General features: G+C 32.0%; 1 long non-coding RNA gene across 1 annotated transcript in view; it reads right to left on the bottom strand.

Annotated features, from left to right (window-relative positions):
- Positions 1 to 12,500, bottom strand: part of LOC137629145 (uncharacterized) — a 688,047-nt gene that overhangs the window by 22,860 nt on the left and 652,687 nt on the right. Inside the window, exon 5 of the long non-coding RNA XR_011041455.1 lies at positions 4,133 to 4,376. This is a non-coding gene — a long non-coding RNA (uncharacterized lncRNA). The remainder of the gene's footprint in view (positions 1 to 4,132; positions 4,377 to 12,500) is intronic.

Below are 12,500 nucleotides of genomic sequence, written 5' to 3'. Positions count from 1 at the left end.
GAGAGAGAGGAATTGTTCTACGAAGAGATGAGAGCTAAGAGGAGTTTTATGAGCAAAAGTAACTCAAATTTAAAGATAAAAATGAAGATTTGCTGTCTAAAGTCGAAGGAGGAAATATTTTAAAGATTTAGTTATGAAGGACAAAAAAAGAGAGGCAGAACTGTAGAGGTTAGTTCAAGTTGGATAAAATTTGTGAAAGCGTTGATGGAGATTTAAGAAATACAGTTTTTAGTCTTTTTAGCATTATAATTAGGTACCTTGTGTATTTGTTTGTGTGCCTGTATGTATGTTTGTGATTGTGGCTATAAATACATTGAGATGCAAAGATGATATATTTGTTAGCATGTAACTTGAATTATATTAATAACAAAAACTCACAACAAAATATTGAATAAATATTCGGGAAAAAAAGAAATCGAACTCGCTTGAAATATCACGATTCTAACACAAAAGGAAATAAAGTTTCTTTTTATACAAAACCAAAACTTTAAAACTCTCTTTCAGAAACTCTGGAAAGCCAAGTAATACAAAAGGCCCGTGAATAAATACATAAATTCTCAGCAAGGATAAGCAACAAAAGTTTGAATCCTAAAAATTAAAAGAAGATGAAAGGAAGTTAGTAAAGAAACAATCACCAACTTCCCATACGGCGTTTTCCACCGTCCGCAGTGAGAGAGGGAGAACTCACCCGTGAAAGGTGGAAAAGGGAAAAAATAACATTGATATGAGAGGCTTCAATGTGGAAGCATTATATGGAGTAAATGGGAGGTGAAAGAGGTGCCATTGAAAGGAAGAAGATATATGAATTTTAATGCCATATTTATTTCCCGCCAGAGAGGAATTGAAAAGGCGTCCCAGAAGCGAAACTATTCGTAAGGGGAACGTGGAATGGAACAGTATGAAAACACTATAAGGGGAACGTGGAATGGAACAATGTGAAAACACTGTCTGCGAACTTGAAAGTAAAATTATTCTTTTCTTGTGAATTTCAACCGCAAACTTTAAGGATTTAGCGAAAAGCAAGGAATGGGTTTTGGTCAAACCTTCTTATGAGAATTAATCTTAAAAGAAAATCATGAAATTCATGTAAAAGTTCATTCATTCGGATGTTGCTTTTTGGAAGACAACAGAAAATGTTTTAGATGCGTGGAGCATATCATTTCAGGTTTTACTCATTTATCAAGTATATAATAATAAAGAAGAGTATGGACATTTTAGTTTACTGATAATTAACTATAAAATGAGAGAGAGAGAGAGAGAGAGAGAGAGAGAGAGAGAGAGAGAGAGAGAGAGAGAGAGAGAGAGAGAGAGAGAGAGATCTTTGACGAGACCAATCCAAAGAGATCGACTTTTCATTAAATCAAAGAATAAAATTCATTAGATCAAAGGATAAAACTCATTAAATTAAAGATTAAGCTTCATTAAATCTAAGAATAAACTTCATTAAATCAAAGAATAACCTTCATTAAATTTAAGAATACGCTTAATTAAATCAAAGCATATACTTCAATAAATAAAAAAATAAACTTAATTAAATTGAAGAACAACACTTCATTAAATCAAAGAATAAACTTCATTAAATCAAAGCATAAACGTGATTAAATCAAACAATAAACTTCATTAAATTAAGTAACAAACTTAATTAAATCAAACAATAAACTTCATTAAATTACAGAATAAACTTCATTAAATCAAAGAATAAACTTCATTAAATCAAGGAATAAACTTCATTAAAACAAAGAATAAACTTCATTAAATCAGTGAATAAACTTCATTAAATCAAAGAATAAACTTCATCAAATCAAAGAATAAACTTCATTAAATCAATGAATAAACTTCATTAAATCAAAGAATGAACTACATCAAATTAAAGAATAAAAGAACAATCATAAACTGCACATTCTAGTTCTATTTGGTGGGACGACCATGAAACACAAATTCCTTCTGCTAATAAGATATAAGGTAAAACCGCAAGAGCAAAATCTAATGCTTATCATGAAAAGAAAAAAAGAAATACTTGTAGTATTATTTTCCTCCCACTAATTCTTTTTTTATGCCCAAAAAATAACTTGAAAGTAAAAAAGTGTATAGAGTAATCTTATATTTCAAAAGCTTAAAGGTTTACAATAATTATTTATATATTTTGAACGTTTAAAAGCCACTCGTGAACGGCAGAGGCTAGGGACAGTAACAATGCCCTAGAGACAGATTATATATATATATATATATATATATTTATATATATATATATATATATATATATATATATATTTATATATATATATACATATATATATATATTTAGATATATATATATACATACATATATAGATATAGATATATATATATATAGATATATATATATATATATATATATATATATATATATAGATATATATATATATATATATATATATATATATATATTTATATATATATATATATACATATATATATATATATATATATATATATATTTATAGATATATATATATATATATATATATATATATATATATTTATATATATACATATATATATATATATATATATATATTTATATATATACATATATATATATATATATATATATATATATATATAGATATATATCTATATATATATATATATATATATATATATATATATATATATATATGTATATATATATATAAATATATATATATAAATATATATATTTATATAAATATACATATAGATATATATATATATATATATATATATATATATATATATATATATATATATATATATATATATGATCAGCGTCCAAGCCCTCTCCACCCAAGCTTAGACCAGGGGAGGGCTAGGTGATGGCTCCTGGTGATCAGCAGGTAGACCTATAGGCTTTCCCGAAGCCCACATCCCTAACTCTCAAGTATGGTGAGGTTGCACACAGTGCAAGAAACTATCGAGCTTGAGCGAGTCTCGAACCCCAGCCCAGCAGATCACTAGGTTGCGATGTTTTAAAGGTTTACAGGCCCCTCATGAATGGCAGAGGCAAGGGACAGTGACACTGCCCTATCAAGCAGGACAATACCCTAGAGACTGACCATATTACATATAATCAGCGACCAAGCCCACTATCCATCAAAGCTAGGACCAAGGAGCGCCAGGCAATGGATGCTGATCACTCAGCAGATAGACCTAATTTTCAATAGGAAATTAATTCTAGTACCATCACTTCATCTTCTACTACTAGGCTATTAATGGTACTTATACAACAAATAATAATATAAATGAATACATGAAAAAGATCATAATAATGATGATTACTTCAAAGATTGGCTTAGAACTGTTGAAAACCAATACTTAATATTCAGTTTCATCATTAGGTCCATTGAAGACGATTTAGTCAGTTTTACGATCCATAATTTATCAAATTTGAAGTCTCTCTAATTACTGAACTTAATGAACATAGAGATTACGAAATTTCTGCATTAAAATTTATGAAATCCAGGGAATCAAACGATTATTCAAGGTTAAAAAAATGGTTTGGAATTTGCTCAATCACAAACTGCAACTTAACGGATAACCTATTTTGACTTCTGTACTGATTGCGTAAACAATTCACGTATGATTTTCTTCAAGTTTCTATAGATATTTCTTAAACGAACTATACAACCCACATCTATATTGTCAATTTATGCAATATACTTTTCTGACTACCGTATAATTATAAACTGATAACATCATACTATTTTTGAAAAGAACGAAAATCACCTTTATAGAAAAAACAAAAAAGTCAGCATAATGTTTTTCAAAAGAACGGAAATCTTGACTTTTTCAGTTTTCTATCTAGGTAAAAATCGCGCAAACTATAACAAAGTGACTTTATAAACAAAAAAAAAGTCACTTAACATAAAAAAAACGAATTATCTTAAATTTTTTGGTGAAAATATCCTCACAAACTATAACAAAAACAACTTTACAGACAAAACCACAATTACAAAAAACAAAAACAAAAACAAAATATAACAAAAACAACATTACAGGCAAAACCACAATTATAAAAAAACAAAAAAAAAAAAACCTATAACAAAAACAACTCTACATACAAAACCACAATTATATAAAAAAAAAAAGACAAGAAAAAAATAGGATCACTTACCATAGAAACCCCGATTACGGCCCTGAGGCGCTGAAGACCCGCCTCCGATGTAAACGTCAACAACTTCCTTTTGTTGCAAAGGGATCCTTCAATATCCTTCAATACGAGTGGCACTGGCATTACCCACTTGGCTTTGTGTTCTGCAATAACTCCATTAAGCTACAGAAGGATTCGAAGGAGAGACGTCGTAGGAGAGAGGGAGGGTGTCCTGGTAGGAGGAACAAGGGCCTCTCGAGAGTAGGATCTGGAAAAAGGAAATAAAAATGAAAACAAAACTTCAGGATTGTATGGCAGTAGGATGGAGGATTACCTGGGCGAGGGGTCTTCCCTTTCCAATTATTTGAGGATACATATTTAAACGATCTCTCTCTCTCTCTCTCTCTCTCTCTCTCTCTCTCTCTCTCTCTCTCTCTCTCTCTCTCTCTCTCTCTCTCTCTCTGCCGAAAATAGTTAACCGACCGTCAAGTACATCTCTCTCTCTCTCTCTCTCTCTCTCTCTCTCTCTCTCTCCTCTCTCTCTCTCTCTCTCTCTCTCCCGAAAATAGTTAACCGACCGTCAAGTACATCTCTCTCTCTCTCTCTCTCTCTCTCTCTCTCTGCCGAAAATAGTTAACCGACCGTCAAGTACTATTTGCTAAGTGTGTAAGTAGAAATACTAAGAGAGAGAGAGAGAGAGAGAGAGAGAGAGAGAGAGAGAGAGAGAGAGAGAGAGAGAGAGAGAGAGAGAGAGAGAGAGGGAGAGAGAGAGAAATTCATGTTTCTTGTTTTGCTTATGGAAATTACTTGATGTAAAATACTTCAGTATCAATAATCATACAGTACCTTGTAATTGTTACTAGCGTTCATACTCAAAATTGCCCTCTAACCTTGGGATTTAGGAAAAATGTATGGAAACATTAAAGCGATAAAGTAAGTAAAGCTTTTTCTGCATGACAAACAGGTGGATCTTTTTCGGTTTACACAATAACAGTAATCATGATGATGATGATGATGATGATAATAATAAAACAGCTAATAATAAGAGTTAAAGTTTATTATATTAAAAGAACAAACACAACAACAAAAATCATAAAACAAAAACACTAGAAATCAACATAGCATAGTACGTAAAAAAGATCTACTACTACTACTACTACTACTACTACTACTACTACTACTACTACTAATAATAATAATAATAATAATAATAATAATAATAATGAACAGAGTAATCAGAAATTCTGACCTCCGCCAAAGGTTAAAATAGTCGTCTATTTCGTCAAAATCCGTCAATTTGTTTTAATGTTATATTTAAAATGGCGAAAAATGCAAATCCAGATCCGGACCCGGATAACCTCCAAAATTTAATGCGGTTATCCATGCTCTAAGGTCTACATGTGGTGAAAATTTCGTCAAAATCCGTCGAATAGTTTTAACGTTATCTTTAAAATGGCAAAAAATGCAAACCCGGATATTGAATCCGGTCCGGATACCTCCAAAATGCAGTGGGGTCGTCCATGACCGAAGATCTATCTGTGGTGAAAATTTCGTCAAAATTCGTTAAATAGTTTTGACGTATTCCTCTCTATCGACACAAAAACTATTATCCAGATCCGGATCCAGATCATCTTTAAAATTCAATGGGATCACCCATGACATAAGATCTATCTGTGTTAAAAATTTCGTCAAAAATCCGTCGAATAGTTTTGACTTTACCTTTAAAATGGCGAATAATGCAAAACCGGATCCTCTCCAAACTTTAACGGAGTCGTCCATGACCTATGCTCTATCTGTGGTAAAAAAAATTCGTCAAAATCCGTCGAATAGTTTTGACCTTACCTTTAAAATGGTGAATAATGCAAATCCGGACTTAAAAACCATATCCGGATCATCTCCAAAATTCAGTGGGGTCGTCCATGACCTAAGATCTATCTGTGGTGAAAATTTCGTCAAAATTCGTCAAATAGTTTTGACTTAACCTTTAAAATGGTGAATAATGCAAATCCGGCTTGAAAACCAGATCCGGATCATCTCCAAACTTTAACGGAGTCGTCCACGACCTATGCTCTATCTGTGGTGGAAATTTCGTCAAAATCCGCCGAATAGTTTTAACTTTATCTTAAAAATGGCGAATAATGCAAAACCGGACTTAAAAACCGGATCCGGATCATCTCCAAACTTTAACGGAGTCGTCCATGACCTATGCTCTATCTGTGGTAAAAATTTCGTCAAAATCCGTCGAATAGTTTTGACTTAATCTTTAAAATGGTGAATAATGCAAATCCGGACTTAAAAACCAGATTCGGATCATCTCCAAACTTTAATGGAGTCATCCACGACCTATGCTCTATCTGTGGTAAAAATTTCGTCAAAATCCGTCGAATAGTTTTGACTTTATCTTTAAAATGGCGAATAATGCAATCCGGACTTAAAAACCGGATCCGGATCATCTCCAAACTTTAATGGAGTCGTCCATGAACTATGCTCTATCTGTGGTCAAAATTTCGTCAAAATCCGTCAAGTAATTTAGACGTAATCCTGTCCACAGGCAAATGTCCACAGACACAGAGACAAATAAATAAACCGACTCGATCTCAATACCTCCTTGTCAATAACAACAACAAATAGTGGATAGGTTGATATAAATGATATTGGAAACATAAGGAAACTTTGATACATCAATAAAAAGCGCAAGAAAAGCAAACCGCAATGATTTGATCTTCATAAAGCAAAACGAAAGAACTAGAATTCATATCAAAATAGGAGTGTTTGAGGTTTTTTAAATTGTTACAATATAATAAAATAGTTACTGAAATTATTCCAGGTTTATGTTATGCTTGGCAAGATAAAGTGTGTGTATGTGCGTGTTTGTGTGTGAGGGGGTGTATGCAAAATACATGAAATTATATGTAAATAAACATTTAGGGTAAATAACAGAGTTGTTACATGTTTCATTTCTGCCTTTGGACTCTTAAATAGGATTATTTACAGAGTATTCCGAACGTAAACAGAAAATCATCGAGTAACGTAGCATAATCATTTTTCATTCTTTCTGGCTCTTTTATTGTAAAACCAAATTAATCCTAACATTATATACCAACCTAGTGTTATTAGCCATAAAATCAGATTAATTCTGGACAAGAACATAATCCCAGGCACTAACATGATCCTTCAGCTGAATTTAGCAAGATTTTCCCATCGGAAATCAATGGAGGTTGAAAACGACTGGATATACTGGGGGTTAATTCTAACGAGAGGTAGTCCTTGAAGACGAGTCTTGATGTTTGTTTTGGTTTTTAAAACTTCCTCATCACCTCCGCCATCGAGGTTGGAAAGAGGTTATGTTTTACCCACTGTTTGTGTGTGTGTTTGTTTGTTTGTGAACAGCTTCCAGGCCAAAATATTAATCGTAGAGTAATGAAATTTGCAAGGATTAACTGTCTTCTAAATAGCTGGAAATGATTGAATTTTAAAAGGTCAAGGTCAAAGGTCATGGTCACAGTCAAGCAAAATGTCCAATTCACGTAATCAGCTATAAGTCTGGATATCGTTGTCACACTCTTCAAGCTTGATTCATATTAGAGGGTATGAAAATCCACGCTAATTTATACATGTTACGGTCAAACGTCAAGGTCAAGGTCAAGGTCGAGCAAGGTCAAGAAATAAGCTGCCGAAGCGAGGATCTGCGCTCTACTGGGTATTTCTCAAGTTACTTCTTGCTTATAGTAAATGGTAAGTGAGATCATAGTTAGCGCAGCGGTTCCCAACAAGGGGTACATGTAACCCCAGTGGTACCGTACCGTTCAACGGCGACCGAAACCCCAGTGGTACATTTTTACTCTTCAGAGGGTACATTGGATTTGAGAGAATACCGAGAACTGCGCAATACATATAATCTGCACTAACACTGATTGAATAAAATCATATAAAAATATTAATTCAGCTGTTTCTCTTTTTCATCCTCAATTTCAGGGGTAGAGAGAAATCTATAAAAATCCCCAAGGAGTACAAAAAGAACAAATCATTTAGGAACCCCGGCGTTAGAGGATCTAAATCTAAATACTACACAGTATTCTAGAAGTTTTAGTCCAGCTGTGACCAAGTTTTGGAATGATCTTCCTAATCGGGTAGTTGAATCAGTGGAACTTCAAAAGTTCAAACTTGCAGCAAATGTTCATTATTCCGTATATTGTTTATCTATTTCCTAATTCCCTTTACTCACTGGGCTATTTTTCCCTGTTGGAGCCGTTGCGCCTATAGCATCTTGCTTTTCCAACTAGGGTTGTAGCTTAACTAGTAATAATAATAATAATAATAATAATAATAATAATAATAAAGGTTTGCGTATCGCCATGATCTGAAATCTGTAATAGTGAGGGCCATCCATACTAGGTTGGTTTACTGTGAGCAATCAGACGAAAATTTCCTACCATCACCAATCCACACCAGTCAGCGTGGTGATGGAAACTGGCCAAACCCCACACATGAATAAGGACATGTTTAAAAGCTTTAAAGGCAGCTCATGAATGGCAGAGGCAAGGGGCAGTGACATTGCCCTAGTAAGCAGGCCAATGCCCTAGAGACTGATCATATATACATAATTATGCCAGAGGTCTTTGTCCTCCCATGGACTAGAAACGGCTGCATTTGTTGTTGTTGTTGTTTTGTGTGTGTGTGCATACATATATATACATATATATATGTATACATATGTGTGTGTGCATACATATATATATATATATATATATATACATATATATATATGTATATATGTGTATACACACACACACACACATATATATATATATATATATATTTATATATATATTTATTTATATATATATACATATATATATAATATATATACATATATATATATATATATATATAAGCCATATATTATTTATATAATATATATATATAATATATAAGCCATATATTATACCCCTAATATCTTTGTGGCTGAGATGCTAAGCAATGGAACCTAAGTTTCTTGGGTCCGGGTTCGATTCTCCGGCCGACCAGATGATATTATCTTTGAGCTGATTCCCCCTTGGGTCTCTGATCCAGAGGTAGAGAGAATCCAGATATTAGGAGGAGTATAATGTATGGCTTATTATTATTATCATTATTATTATTATTATTAGCCAAGCTACAACCCTAGTTGAAAAAGCAAGATGCTATAAGCCCAAGGGCTCCAACAGGGAAAAATAGCCCAGTGAGGAAAAAAATAAGGAAATAAATAAATGATGAGAATAATTTAACAATATATCATTGTAAAAACAGTAACAGCGTCAAAACAGATATGTCCTATATAAAATATAACAACGTCAAAAACAGATATGTTGAATATGAAAATATATTTCTTTTTGTTATCAAAACACAAAGAAAATAAATCTTTTTGCAAATGTTGATGTAGTTTTCCTCGAACTGTCGATGTGGTTTTCCTCAAACTGGGATAATTCTGTGTACAATGTCTCTTGGAGGTTTTAAACGGGGGAAGCTCCTTTTCTTCGAAGTACAACAAGGAAACAAACAATGTTTTATCCTCATGGGATGTCTCTACTTCCCATCCCTAAGGATTATTGATCTACGAATATTTCATAACTAGCAACAAGTCTCTCTCTCTCTCTCTCTCTCTCTCTCTCTCTCTCTCTCTCTCTCTCTCCTTAATACCATTCCCAAGAGGTTGAAAGATGCCACTCATCTAAGTTTCAGCTAATACCTTACAACCTTTTCCAGAAACTAAAGAAAAAAATATCACAATCATATTTAGTACTTTGGCATTACTGAGTAATTTTCACTACAAATTTTTCAATCTACTTCAATATATAGGCCTGATTATATTGAATTTGATATTACCAAAGAACTTTATCTCAACAAAACAGGCGTTACCAAAGAAATTGAAATCACTAGCTTAAGTGTTACCAGAAGATTTAACATAAATAATCTAGGTGTTACCAGAATAATTATTTTTATAAACTGGGTTTTACCAAAAAACTTTATTTTAATAACTCAAAAGTTACCAAAGTGTTTGATATTAATGATTTAAATGTTATAAAAAAAAACTTGCTATTAATAAAGTAAATGTTACCCAAAACTTTATATCAATAAACTAAATGTTACCAAAGAACTTGGCATAGATAAATTAGATGTTACCAAAGATCTTGACATTAATAAATTAGATATTACCAAAGAACTTGACATTAATAAACTAGATGTTACCAAATAACTTGACATAGATAAATTAGATGTTACCAAAGAATTTGACATTAATAAACTAGAAGAACTTGACATAGATAAATTAGATGTTACCAAAGAACTTGACCTTAATAAACCAGAAGAACTTGACATAGATAAATTAGATGTTACCAAAGAACTTGACCTTAATAAACCAGAAGAACTTGACATAGATAAATTAGATGTTACCAAAGAACTTGACCTTAATAAACCAGAAGAACTTGACATAGATAAATTAGATGTTACCAAAGAACTTGACCTTAATAAACCAGAAGAACTTGACATACATAAATTAGATGTTACCAAAGAACTTGACCTTAATAAACCAGAAGAACTTGACATAGATAAATTACATGTTACCAAAGAACTTGACATTAATAAATTAGATGTTACCAAAGAACTTGACATTAATAAATTAGATGTTACCAAAGAACTTGACATTAATAAACTAGATGTTACCAAATAACTTGACATAGATAAATTAGATGTTACCAAAGAATTTGACATTAATAAACTAGAAGAACTTGACATAGATAAATTAGATGTTACCAAAGAAATTGACATTAATAAATTAGATGTTACCAAAGAACTTGACATTAATAAACTAGATGTTACCAAATAACTTGACATAGATAAATTAGATGTTACCAAAGAATTTGACATTAATAAACTAGAAGAACTTGACATAGATAAATTAGATGTTACCAAAGAACTTGACCTTAATAAATTAGATGTTACCAAAGAACTTGACATTAATAAACTAGATGTTACCAAATAACTTGACATAGATAAATTAGATGTTACCAAAGAATTTGACATTAATAAACTAGAAGAACTTGACATAGATAAATTAGATGTTACCAAAGAACTTGACCTTAATAAATTAGATGTTACCAAAGAACTTGACATTAATAAACTAGATGTTACCAAATAACTTGTCATAGATAAATTAGATGTTACCAAAGAACTTGACATTAATATACTAGATGTTACCAAATAACTTGACATAGATAAATTAGATGTTACCAAAGAATTTGACATTAATAAACTAGAAGAACTTGACATAGATAAATTAGATGTTACCAAAGAACTTGACCTTAATAAACCAGAAGAACTTGAAATAGATAAATTAGATGTTACCAAAGAACTTGACATTAATAAATTAGATGTTACCAAAGAACTTGACATTAATAAACTAGATGTTACCAAATAACTTGACATAGATAAATTAGATGTTACCAAAGAACTTGACATTAATATACTAGATGTTACCCTGGAATTTGACATAAACTAAATATTATTAAAGAACTTAACAATAATAATCTAGATATTACCTAAGAACCCAACATTAATAAATTACATGTTACCCTAGAATTTGACATTAATAAACTAGATATTACCATAAAGCTTGATACCAATAAACTAGGTGTTATAAAATCACGTGACATCACCAAACTACAGTTTACCGAACACTTCGGAAAACGTCACCTGTAATCTGAAACATCCCAACCAATAACCTGCATACACTAAAAAATGGCGCTAAAACACAACTGTAACTGACACAGAACGTACATTATTTCCAGTTTCCAATAGAATCAAGGACTCCGAAGGGGTTTCCCCCTCAGAGGAAAGGTAGAAGAAGGCTGTAGCCAGCGGATGTCAAGGGAAAAATATCTTATTCATAACTTCACTTGGAGGTAGGTGATGGGGGTGTGACGCAAGTGGAATATATGGTAGGTTCTTGGGGTCTAAACAGGATTCCTATTTTATTATCATTATTACCTCCGAAAAGGAGGTTATATTTCCAAGTCGTTTTTTTTTTATCTTTTTTTTTTTTTTTTTTATTTGCATGTACCTGTGGACAGGATTACGTCAAAAGTACTCAACGGATTTTGACGAAATTTTCACTACATATAGATCTTAGGTCATGGACGACCCCATTAAATTTTCGAGATTTATTGATATAAAAGACACTTGCTCTTTACACTACAGGGGATACGTTCTTCATCATTTACAAGTTAAGATAAAAACAGATTTTACAGCTGATATTGAATAACCTGTATTTTTCAGTTTCCAATAGACCCAAGGATTGCACCAGGCTATCTACAACCACTCCCCACCAAACCCCGAAAGAAAAAAGGAAGAAAGC

This window comes from Palaemon carinicauda, chromosome 37 (genome assembly GCF_036898095.1).
Source record: "Palaemon carinicauda isolate YSFRI2023 chromosome 37, ASM3689809v2, whole genome shotgun sequence".
In the NCBI taxonomy this organism is placed as follows: domain Eukaryota; kingdom Metazoa; phylum Arthropoda; class Malacostraca; order Decapoda; family Palaemonidae; genus Palaemon; species Palaemon carinicauda.
This window is presented reverse-complemented; position numbering and strand designations above follow the sequence as displayed.